General features: G+C 38.1%; 1 protein-coding gene and 1 long non-coding RNA gene across 3 annotated transcripts in view; one reads left to right on the forward strand and one right to left on the reverse strand.

Moving 5' to 3' along the window:
* Nucleotides 1-3606: 3606 nt before the first annotated feature.
* Nucleotides 3607-4641, reverse strand: LOC146575835 (uncharacterized). 2 transcript variants are annotated; one of them, XR_014892330.1, is made up of 3 exons: nt 4460-4641; nt 4218-4333; nt 3607-3947 (listed from the first exon to the last, which is right to left on the reverse strand). It is a non-coding gene; the product is annotated as an uncharacterized LOC146575835 (long non-coding RNA). The 2 variants fall into 2 exon arrangements; XR_014892329.1 differs by having other exon boundaries at nt 3610-3947; nt 4218-4330.
* A 5308-nt stretch (nt 4642-9949) lies between these two features.
* The window catches only part of atf7ip2 (activating transcription factor 7 interacting protein 2), a 29228-nt gene continuing 26850 nt past the window's right edge, over nt 9950-12327 (forward strand). The window contains exon 1 of the mRNA XM_085270732.1: nt 9950-10055. The gene's annotated coding sequence lies outside the window, so the exon portion shown is untranslated. The remainder of the gene's footprint in view (nt 10056-12327) is intronic.

Here is a 12327-nt window from a genome sequence, read left to right on the forward strand (position 1 = left end):
GAGAGAGATGATATCTTCTTGGAATAAACTACGTATTTTCTTATTGCTGTTACCAAGTTCTTGTGAAAAGCAGATTTTTCCTATTGGTGACTCAGCTGGATCAGGGAGAGTGACTGAGGTAAATATTGAGCTGTCAGTGTTTTTATATAACATTAAAGTCCCTGAGGGTATGGCACCAAGCACCATTGAGAATTCCTGAACACTGATTGGAAAATAATATAGTGCAATAAAGTCATTGTAAGTAAGTAGTTGTCCCTCTTTATTAACCAGCTGAGCCACCAATAGGATGCCATTTTGGACCCAAGTTTCCAGGAAAAGTGATTTATTTTTCTATAAAATATCTCTGTTGTTCCAGATAAGGTATTTGTGAGGTGAGAAGTTGTGTTTATAAATGAGGGTCCACGCATGATGTGTAAGACTTGCGCGAAAGGTGTCTACTTCCGGTCAAAGCATTTTACGATAGTTACAGGTCAGGGTATCTGTTACGATGTTAAGAATAACAAGTATCTCTTAAAATGTTTCCGATAATGAAACATTTAATATAATGTAGACAAAAACAAAAAAATAAAAAGATAGTGTGTTGTGCCATGCGCTTGTGAAGTGGCTGTTTGGTCTCTCCAATGTAAAGGTCTGGGCATTCCTCGCTGCACTGTACAGCATACACCACATTGTTAAGTCTGTGTTTTGGAGTTTTGTCTTTCGGGTGAACCAGTTTTTGTCTGAGCGTGTTGCTGGGTCTGAAATGCTGGGAGAAAACCCTCCTGAGTTTTTCTGATACACCGGCTACATAGGGAATGACAATGTTGTTGTGTCTGTCCTTCTTATCCTCCCTCGGGTGAGGGAGGGGGCTGACACCAGCGAAAGAGTCACCACCTCCACAGGACAAGACTCAGCTGTCCATCTGCATCTTAAGGATAAAGGACACTCTTTCGAGGATGCCAATGTTCACATTTTGGACAGAGAGGACAGATGGTTTGAAAGGGGAGTGAAAGAAGCCATCTATGTTCACTGTGAGTGACCATCTTTGAACAGAGGCGGTGGTTTACGACACCAACTCTCTGCCATCTATAATCCAGTTTTGAGTTCCCTCCCCAGACGCCTTAACGCCCACTCACATCCTGGGCCATCTGACCTCAGGAATTCGCATGATAAGGTGGGGCCAGGTTTCACAATGAACTCACCCGAAACCCTGGCTGATTGGGACTCACACCCAGTTTCACACCTTGGCTCAGGTGATTAGAGGATCATCAGGGGTCCTTTTGTCCCTCTGTGGGGGGATACTCCCACTAGGTTTATATCTGGGACTCTCCACCATTTGACCTTAGAACTAAAGAAGCTTCTTGGATGAGAGGTGAAACGTCTTCAAGCAACTTAAATATGGAATCAGAACGATGCCACCTTGAAACGAAACCGAAAAAAATATTGAAACCGAAAAAAATATTGTAACTGAAATAAATGTACTGAAAAATCTTGTATTGAAACCGAAAAAAAAATTGATAGTGAAAAACAATTAATTGAAACTGTAATTTTTTTGTTTTCGCTTATATATATATATTTTTTTCAGTTTCAATCCATTTTTTTTCGGTTTCAAACCATTTTTCAGTTTCAATCTGCTGGCACTGTTTTGGCGTCCAGGGGCGCGCTGGGGGGGGGGGGGATTCCGGCCCCCATGTATTTGCATATATTATGGAGGCCACTAGCGCTGACCAAGCTGCCATCTTTCTCTCTTCCCGTCTTTCAATGGCTGCTTCAATTTCAGCTTGACCCTCCAAACCGCAAGTAAGTAATCATTTTTTGTCATCTTTCTTGCTGTCCCACTGGACTGGACATTAGTTTAGTTTTTTTTAGCTACATCTGGTGAAGTTGTGGTAAAATACTGGTATTAGCCTATTCGTCGTAGCAAGCTAGCCTGAAGCTAATATTTGCTAAATTTAGGGACACCTGTGTCTCTTTAGGAGTTGGAGGCCGGTGTTTTAGGAACGGCACAAGATCTCATCAACAGGCAGTGTTGGGCAGTAACGTAATACATGCACCGGCGTTACGTATTTAAAATACAAAATATGAGTAAATGTATCTGTTACAGTTATCGTTCAATAGGTGATGTTGAGAATACAGTTAGTTTGTTGAAATAAATGGATTACATGGCGGTATTTTCCTGTTTCATATGTTAGGCAATGGTCTCTCAATTTTTGGTAATTCCACGCTGGTGGAAACCCAAACAAAGCACGCAATAAGAGCCTCTAAAAATTATTATACAAAAATGATTTAATATGAAGGCAATAGCAGAGTGTTACAGGCATCGCCCTAAACAATGTAGCCTCATGGGCAGTGTAGTCTGTGCTGCAGGGAGAATGGACTGCCATACCCGTTATGTGTCTGTGAGCGAGGGAGGGAGAGAAAGGAAAAGTACGAGCTGTCACGGGGCAGAAACGGGAGCTGGAAGCATGTAAATATAATAATAACCACTGCAGCCAAAAAGAGTGCCTGACAAGCCCATCTGTAAGTAAGCTATCAAGTCTCGACTGTACACTGTGTTCGTGTTTTCCTCTGAAACAATAAGTCCCGTTGGAGCAGCCTTTCAACGCCTCTCTCTGTCTCTGGCAAGCAGAGTTGACCCAGACAACAAAGTAAAGCTAGTTTTCAGCTACGAGCCCGACACGAACCCGACGTATTAGCCAGAGGTCCCTTTACTACAGTTCGGAGCCGCGGACCTGTTTTATATACGCGTGGGATAGTTTTCTATACGAGATCACAGCAAAAAGTGCAGCCTTACCTAATGTCCACCTACTGTTACTCATTTATATTATGATTTTAACACCTAGTTGGTATTGGTATGGCAAGTAGCCTTCAGTAATAGTAACAAATCACACAGCAATAGTACATTCATGTAGTTGTAAAGTATTCAGAATACATTACTTCTATAATCTTTGGTGGAATACATTTTAAAATTAACCTTCGCAACACTGTCAACAGGTTAGCACCTCATACCACAGTGCAGCAAAGCAGTCTCATGAGTGCTGGGAAGGACAAGCCCAGAGCCCAAAACAGACAGTCCAGGATATGACAAGGTTAGTAATTGTATGGTGAAAATTATACTTTTAGTTATCTTGATTGGCAAAAGAAAAGTAAATACAAAATCTGCTTCTCACATTTAGGGCATTTCCAAGATTTTTTTTTTTTTCAAAACTTCAATTTCTTTCATTATAGCTGTCCTGTGCCAGATGTTCTGTTGACCCACAGTGAGAGGCATCATTTCATAAACACCAGGAAGACTGAAACTCATCGCCGGGATCAAGCAGGGCTCGTGATCTTCACCAGCAGCTCCCTCACAAGAAGGATAAACCCAGCATTTCATGAACACTGATGGAGACCTTTGCTTTGTGTAATGTTAGAAGTACTCAGATAATCCTCAGAGGAATATCTTTAAGTCCTGTAGAAAGTTAAACATATGTTGTGCTCTGTGGTTACTCTGGTATGAATGACTCTGAATTACTTTATGATAAATAACACACTATTGTCAAAAACAGTGAAAGAATTCCAGATCACAAGTTTTTAGTTCAAATACAAGTAACAACCTTTGACTTTAATCAGGTTTTATTTAATTGTGTCAGAGAAAACATCACGTGCTCTTCATGTAGCTGAGTACATTCAGTGTTTAAAACAGAAGTTGTGCAGGTCTGAGCTCAGCAGTTTTCTGAAACACCAAACTGAGGTACTGTTAATGCTGATGTATAGTGACACAGTTACTGGGGTGATTAATCCTTTTGACTTTTTGTCTTTAAATTTATCAATAAAACAGCTGCAGCTTTCACTGACAGCACATGTGGTACTTTAACCTTTGTACTGTTTTCTTCAGTTAATTTTGGAGTTACTACAAAGATTGAAGATATAGGATGATCTGTCTGCTGTCACTGGGTGGTGCTGAGGTCTGAATCTGAGGACAGCTCCTGTAATCACAAACAGAACCATCACAAACTGAAATATAAAGTTTATCTCAAATCTGAAATAGAGCTGATCCTTCTCTGTCCTCACACATTCGGGATCTGAAGTTGTTCAGTCCTACAGTTCTGCCAACAGCTGTTTATTTTTTAGTTGTTTTAAAGGCCTTATATACTAACACATTTTCTAATATCATGTTTGCCTTTGAGTTGTTGATGCTTTAGGTAGCTAGCTAAGGACCTAAATTACGGATTAGCTTACAAACACATTTAACTTACCAAAAATAATGCGGTGAGGCCTCAGGTCCTCCTGTCCGGTGTTCCAGATCTACTGGCGTTTAGATCAACTGGCGTTGGTCGAACAGATGTGTGGCAGTCTTGCGTTTCAGGAGCTGCTACCGACAAACCAGCAAAAAAACGGCAAATGTGTCATCTGTGACACTTGTGAGGTTATGTCAAACACACTCCGTCAGTCTTGATGCTGTTGAACAACAAAATGTATAAAAATGTGGCGAGTTTACCTGGTGATATCCTCATGCGCGACGCGATCGCGAAAACAGCAAACAAGTAATACTACGCCGATGTTGTTCACAGGACAGCAAGAGTAAACGATCGGGAGACTGTTGTTATCGTTCCCCTCGCACGGTTTATTTCTCCGAATTCAGCGTTTTTGCTTCACAACTAAAGCGAGCAGTTTACTTTGTGCACTAACATGGACTCGAGTCAACCAGCGCCACCTCTGGCCAAGTGCCGCAGCCTACAGCCAGATCAACTTGTGACACACATCTGCACCACGTTTGAATTCGTTTCATGCACATTTGTACCTTTCAATTGTGTCTGTTTGTGCGTCATGCAAATAAACCTTTGAAATGAATGAAATGACACTAATATTTCACTAGTGTTGTAACATCACATGTCGTTAGCGTAGTCTGTGTCTTTTCTCTGCGAACAAACATGTTAGAGTTGGTTGTTATATACAGTCTGTATAAGTGTGATTAGTCTAATAAACATTTGTAAGGAGATGGCAGTTACTGTGAATGTACAGCATTTACACAGTGATTAGTAATAAACAGTCAGACAATGACTCTGACAATCTCATTCAATCTTGCAGACTGAATGCACCTTCTGTGGAAAGTGGTACCACACAGTGTGTGTGGACTTCCCCTGTGCAGAAGGCGACAACAAATGTTGTGCATGCTAAATAAACAGAAACAAATGATCCCTGTTGTCTTTGCTTACTGATTGTTTTCAGTGTTGACAATCCACATTGCTGGCATTGCATCTTTCAACATGTTTGTGGGTAGATTTGGATGTACCAGGGGTAAGTGCAGACACTCAGCCTCTACTCACTGTGATCATAGCAGCAGGTGCAGATGTGTCACAAGTTAATCTAGTAGTAGGCTATGGTAGTAGTGGACTGACCTCCATTTGAAACTGCTCCAGCTGCTGTGTGATAGTGGATCTGCTACAAATTGAAGATCATATGGAAGTTTTGGAAATTAACCCTTGTATTATGTTGAAAAACAAAAAAGTGACATTGATTTTGTTGCGGGTCATTTTGACCCGTACTGTGTAAATCCACTCAGAATTGTCAAGAAACTGCAATAAACTGCAATAAAACAATAGCAACTTTATTTTCCATCAGATAAACATGTAGAACACAGACATACAACATAACTATTTTAGGAACAATTTGGTTTTTTGTTCTTACAAACACGTATTTTGAACTTGCCCAACGTTCTCAGTTTTCCAATGTTCAACATTTTCTATTTTGTCCACATGATGGACAGAATGTAACTGTGTGCTTCTTGCATTTCTCACAAAAAGTGCTTGTTTTCAAACAGGAATCTTCCTAACTAAGATTTAAAACAAAGGATTTCTACGTCTCCTCCAGTCTCACAGATGACAAACCAAGCGACACACCTGAGTCACTGACTTTCTTAAATCCACTCACTCTCACTGGCTCTGTTTATTACTAATCACTGTGTAACTGCTGTGAATTCAAAGTAACTGCCGTCTCCTTACAAATCTTCATTGGATTAACCACACTTATACAGACTGTATATAACTACCAACTCTCCAGCCATGTTGATGGATTGCCTATATTGGCTGGAAATATTAATTTCCAGAGAAAGGACACAGACAAACGATGCTTACAGGATGTGATGTGACAACACTAATGAAATATTGATGTGTCATATTTGTCCAAGGCGTATTTCATTGTTATGGAAAAAGAGAATATCAAAATCATGATGACCAATTGGAGTGGTGATTTCTATGACTTTGTGTATATAATTTGGAATTTTGTACAAATGTAGGCCAATAAGGAATATATGATATCATTTCATTCTTTTCAAAGGTTTATTTGCATGATGCACAAACAGACACAATTGAAAGGTACAAATGTATTGTGCATGAAACGAATTCAAACGTGGTGCAGATTAGGGGTGGGTTTTTATAATCGATTCATCGATTAAAATCGATTCTGGCTTGGATAACGTAAAATCGATTCATTAAAATCCTGAATCGATTTTTTTAATATAAATTTATTTTGCCCGAAATGCCAGAATCTCTGGTGACATCTCACAAAATTTCAAGAACCACCAAACAGTTAAAAGAATAGAAACTGGGTCCCATTTTCACATATCAAAGCAGCATCTTTACATGAATCCTTCAGTAATTAGATGACAAAAAAGACTTTAATTCAATCTTCAGTGCATTTAGTGAAGGTCTTTTGTTTTGCCATTTACACTTATGAATGTGGTATTTGCCCATAATTATTACCATATTGTGGAGCATGGCAAGTTCCTTAGACGGATCGCCATTATTGTATAAAACCTGTGTTAGAGTCAGTGGGGTCATCCCATCTATTCTTACACTCAACCAGTCTACCAAATCCTGCCAGAAGTCAGTCGTTACTGAGCAGGAAAAGAACAAATCAATACTTTCTTCATTTTGCAAACAAAATCCACATGGCTCCACCTCAAACCCAAACCTTTTTTTAAGCATTTCAGCTGCTGGGTAATATCCATTAATTATTTTAAATTGCATTTCTTTGACTTTGGGGGGGATAGGCCATTTTAAAAAGTGTGTATATTTGTTAGTTATTTTAACGTTACTCCCTTTTAATTTTGTGTTACTGTTAAAATCGTGAAATAATTCATTTTTAAATATATTGTTTATGATTTTATTATTACACTTTTTATTAGTTAAAGGAATCTGATTTAGCTGTAAAGAAGGTAAACTAATTTGTCCCTTAGAGTAATATAAATAGCCTTGTATCAAACTTAACAGAGGTAAGAGGATCACCTTACAGACCTTGTTATATTCTCTAAGGGAACACTGAATGTTAAACTTTGCAGTGAAAACACCCACTGGGAGAAACTGCCCCTTTTCATCAAGTAAATCTGTTATAAAGATGATGTTTTTTTTCCATACCACTCTTTAATGAACAATGACTTCCTATTAATTGTAATGGTCCTGTTAATTCACAAGGTGGAGCAATGTGGCGTGAAGTTATGGGCAAAAACCATCTTCCAATAAGACAAGACCTGCTTATGATATTCTGACAGTTTCACAGGCAACTTCAATATATCAAAATCACATTTCAGGAGAAAATCCAACCCTCCCACCTTTTTGAAAATATTTTTAGGGATATGGAACCATATGGAGTCAGGTTTCAAGAGGAAGGCTTTTATCCAGTTAATTTTAAATACTCCAACCATTGATTGAAAATCAATTGTCTTTATACCACCTTTGGTGTAATCTTTGACAAGTTGTGATTTTTTAATGTAATGTGTTTTATTGCACCAAATGAATTGATAGATTATGGAGTTAATCTTTTTAATACTTTTCGGGGTAATGTATAATGAGTAAGCTGGATAAACCATCTTTGAGACGCCCTCTGATTTGGATAATAGACTGCGTCCAAAAATTGTGATATCTCTCATTAACCAATGATTTAGTGTTTTGGACATACCATCAATTTTGTCTTTTAGGTTTTTTGACTCTCTAGTTTTGATGTCTCTATTTAAATAAATGACTAGATATTTGACTTCATTTTTCACTGGAATTGTCCTCGTTATTTTCCAAACAATCATAAAGTGGCAAAAGTCCACACTTCTTTAGATTCAGACACAAGCCTGAAGCTTTAGAAAAAATTGAAATTACATTCAACGCTTTCTCAAGTATTAATTTATCCTTTAAAAATATTACTATGATGCAAACTGACTCATTTTCAGTTCAGTACCAAAATTTTTTATTCCTTTGATGTCTGAATGGTTCACAGTGAGGTAGGCCATTAATTGAGTGCAAAGAATAAATAATTTTGGAGAAATTGGGCAACCCTGTCGAATTCCACGGAATACGTCTATCCTAGGTGTTATGCCTGGATTGAGCGAAACATAACTGTAAATCTGCTTGTAGAACAGTTTGATCACTTTGCAAAATTTGTTTCCAAATCCAAAAAGTTCTAAAGATCTAAATAGAAAATTATGGTCTATTGAATCAAAAGCTTTAAAAAAGTCAATAAATAATATTAAACTTTCTGAATTGATAAAGGATCGGTAGTCAATCATATCTAATATTAAACTTATGTTATTTTGACACTCATCGATTAATTTGGTTAAGACGCTCTTAATCCTATTTGCATATGCTAAGGCTAATAATTTGTAATCATTACATAAAAGTGTTATGGGTCTCCAATTGTCTAGCACTTGTAAATTTTTGTTTGGTTTGGGCAATAAGGTTATTAATCCTGTTTTCATTGTTGGGGATAGTTCTTCATTTTTTAAACAATCCAAAAAGGCATTAAATAACAAATCTTTAATGTCTTGCCAAAAGGTTTTATAGAATTCAATCGTTAGGCCGTCAATTCCAGGCGATTTTCCATTTTTCATTTGTTTTAGAGCTGTTTCTAATTCAGATATATTCAAATCTTCTTCTAACCATATTTTATCTTCCTCTTCCAATTTTTTTTACCTGGTCTTTAATCATATCAAAAAAAGATGTCTGCATTCTCTTTTTCGGTTCTTGGTTTATACAGATTACTATAGAATATGTTAATTTCCTCACTAATTTAGTTTGGTTCCTCTATCATAGTGCCATCCTCACTCAATTTAGTTATTTTTTTCTTTGTTTCTCTGCGCTTCTCAAGACTATAGAAATAAGATGATTTTTTTTCCCCATGTTCAATCCACTTGGCTTTAGACCTTACATGTGCTCCTTTAGCCTTAATCAAGTACACCTCATCTAGTTGACTTTGTAAAGATTGTAAGCATTCTGACTCTTCTGCAGTCATACAAGGCTTACCACATAATAAATGTATTTGTTCGATTAGATTTTTCTGTTCACATATGCGTGTGGCAGACACTTTCTTTCCCGTTTCTATAGCTAGTTGTTTGACACTATATTTAAACCATTCCCATTTACTGACATTAGTCATCATCAAATTGTTAATTTCTAATTGAATTTTTTTAAACTTGTGTACAGAAATCTTTGTTTTGTAATAAACTATTGTTAAATTTCCATAAGTTCGCAGATCTTTGTTATTTACGTAGAGATGATGAGAGACTTATCAGACAATGATCAGTAAGTGGAGTTGTTTGGGTTTCACATTTAGTAACATATGATGATACTGTTTGGGAGACAAGCCAATAATCTAGTCTTGAACATACGTTCTTATTTGTTGGACTAAATCAAGTGTATTTCTTCGTATTTGGGTTTGTCATCCTCCAATAATCCATCATATTAGTTGTTGTACAAAAATCACAAATAATGCTATCGTGTTCTGGTTCTTTCCCTCTCTGTGGTTGCCTGTCAAGCCATGAGTTAAGTGCCAGGTTAAAATCGCCTCCAGTTATTACCTGGGTAGAACCATATGTATTACTGCAATTTGCAATTAATTTACTAAAGTTTAACATCATGTTTCTATTTAGAGACCTGTTATTGTATCCATACACGTTGATAAGAATAATTTTCTAGACTCATTGCTTGTTTACACTTGATTTGCAGTACTGTTTAATCCTGTGGGTGGCGCTAATCGGTTTTTCCAAACCACCAATAAGAGGAACACGAAGAAGACGAAGAACGCTAAGAAGAAATCAAGTACAATTTCAGGTACTGCAGCTATAAACGCTCATTTATTTTTTAACTCTCTGTTTTGAAACTACGGCATGATATGATAGCGGCCCTTTCTGTCTATAAACAGCGAGTCTGTTGCTTTTTAATGGTTAACCAGTAGACTGGTTTCCAGTGGTTTCAAATAGCTAAACGTTAGCGAGGGGTTTAATCCATTTTTAACTGTTTCATTGTTCTGTGTTTTTTTTGTTTGCTTTTTAAAGCATCATTAAATTATCCAACATTACGTAAGAGTGAAAAAAGTTAGCATTGTGTGCAAAGAAAATGACATTATGGCTCGTAATTATTATTATTAGTAGTAATAACGGAGCCCTCACAGACACGAGCAGCTTCCTGTATCATGAGACAAGCACAGGCAGCTCTAACCGAGCTCAGCGCTGTATTACTGCATACTCAGCGGGTTTACTGGGGAAACTAGAACCAATACTCTAAATACATTTTGCAGCATAATAGGAGTGAACCCCCCCCCTCCCCCCCCCCCCAAAAAAAAAGCTGCATTGGCGGTTGTTACTGGCACATTATAGCCAGTGTTGCCAACTCCTCAGTAAGGAAAATCGCTATTGTCTTTTATTGTCCTAAAAGTCGCTAGATTCAATTCCAACCCTGCTCCTTTATCCGGGCCTGGACTGGCAAAAGTGACCCGAGATTGGCACTCTGGTGGAATTAATTTGTGTGTGTGTTTATAAGTAGTTTTAAACCTTGTGATCCACAAAACAGCATATCAGTAAAGGAAGAACTGACTGCGTTACAATCAGTGCGGGAGCAGCGGCTTCGCTCATGCGCGATTCATTTGCAGTTTGGACGCACAGGTGGAACGTCTCCTGCCCTGATAGCAGCTGGGGGAGGACTATCCTCCGCCCGTGAACGCTTTGGCACGGGTGAGGTGCCCACGGCAGCACCGCTGCTTGTTGAGAGTAAAGGCGATACCCGCTTTCTCGTCAAAAAGTCGTCATAAATAAGTCTCCCTTCACACCAGAAAAAGTCGCCAGATTTGTCGCTAGTCGCTTTTTAGAAAAGACAAAGTCGCTAAGTTGGCAACACTGATTATAGCTGTCTAATCGTTCTTGACACTGTAGGTTTAGTAAAACATGTCAGCACCACAGGATCAAACTTCCACCAGACTAAAGAAATGCAAGCTTTTTTTCTTTTTTTTTTGCACAAGTCGATAGGCGACAGGCACGACAAGGAAGTGTGCTTGAGTGAACGCTGGATTGGCATTTGAAAAGCGCTCCTGTGGCTTCTTGATGAGTGAGTTAACCTCAGCAGCAGTAGTATAGCTTTGGGAATAATTGTGGCTTGTTTGTGTAGCTACTGCTTGTCCTGCCGCTTGTTTTGCCACCAGTGTATTGATGCAAAAAGATTCAGATCCCTGAATGCGCTTTGATTGGTGGACTGCCTTCCTGTTAATCATAGATGTCAAACATTTAGCCCAAGCTTGCTAGTAGTGAACCTGGCAAAATGCACACCTCCTCATAATTCCCCTTTCTGTGAGTGTAGAGAAGCTGCATATTTAACCCCGGAGACCTTTTAATTTACAGGAGTGTAGGTCTGTCACATTAAACAAATGTTGGTGTAATAAATAGTAGGGCTACAACTAAATATTACTTTGGTAGTCAACTAATCTGCCAATTTCTCTTTGATTAGTCAACGATTATTTCAGTAACTCTTATCTAATGTGTTCTAGCCTCCATACCTCACGTGCTCAAGTCTGCCCTCTTGTGATTATCACTCCGTCTCATCCCAGAGCAAATTAAAATAATGATCTAGGAAACATATGAATTGAAAAATAATCAAATGAATCTATAGGCAAGGCAAGGCGAGTTTATTTGTATAGCACAATTCAACAACAGGGTGATTCAAAGTGCTTTACACAGACATTAGAAACAAAAACAAATAAAAAGCATGATTTAAAATTGATTAAAACAAGCAAACAAACAAACTAACTAATTAACAAACAAACAAACAAAACAGTATATAAAATCAAAACAGATAAAATCAGAACAGTAGATAAAATCAGTAGTTAAAATGTTAGTTTTGAAATTTAAGCTTAAAAGTGTGGATTTGGTGCTTTATTCAAATGCAGCTGAGAACAGGTGAGTCTTCAACCTGGATTTAAATAAACTAAGTGTTTCAGCTGATCTGAGGCTTTCTGGGAGTTTGTTCCAGATATAAGGAGCATAAAAGCTGAATGCCGCTTCTCCGTGTCTGGTTCTGACTCTGGGAACTGATAAAAGACCAGATCCAGATGACC

This window comes from Mchenga conophoros, linkage group LG4 (assembly GCF_057382185.1).
Source record: "Mchenga conophoros isolate Kocher_MC1m ecotype Shallow Benthic linkage group LG4, M_conophoros_male_GT1.1, whole genome shotgun sequence".
NCBI classification, from domain to species: Eukaryota; Metazoa; Chordata; class Actinopteri; order Cichliformes; family Cichlidae; genus Mchenga; species Mchenga conophoros.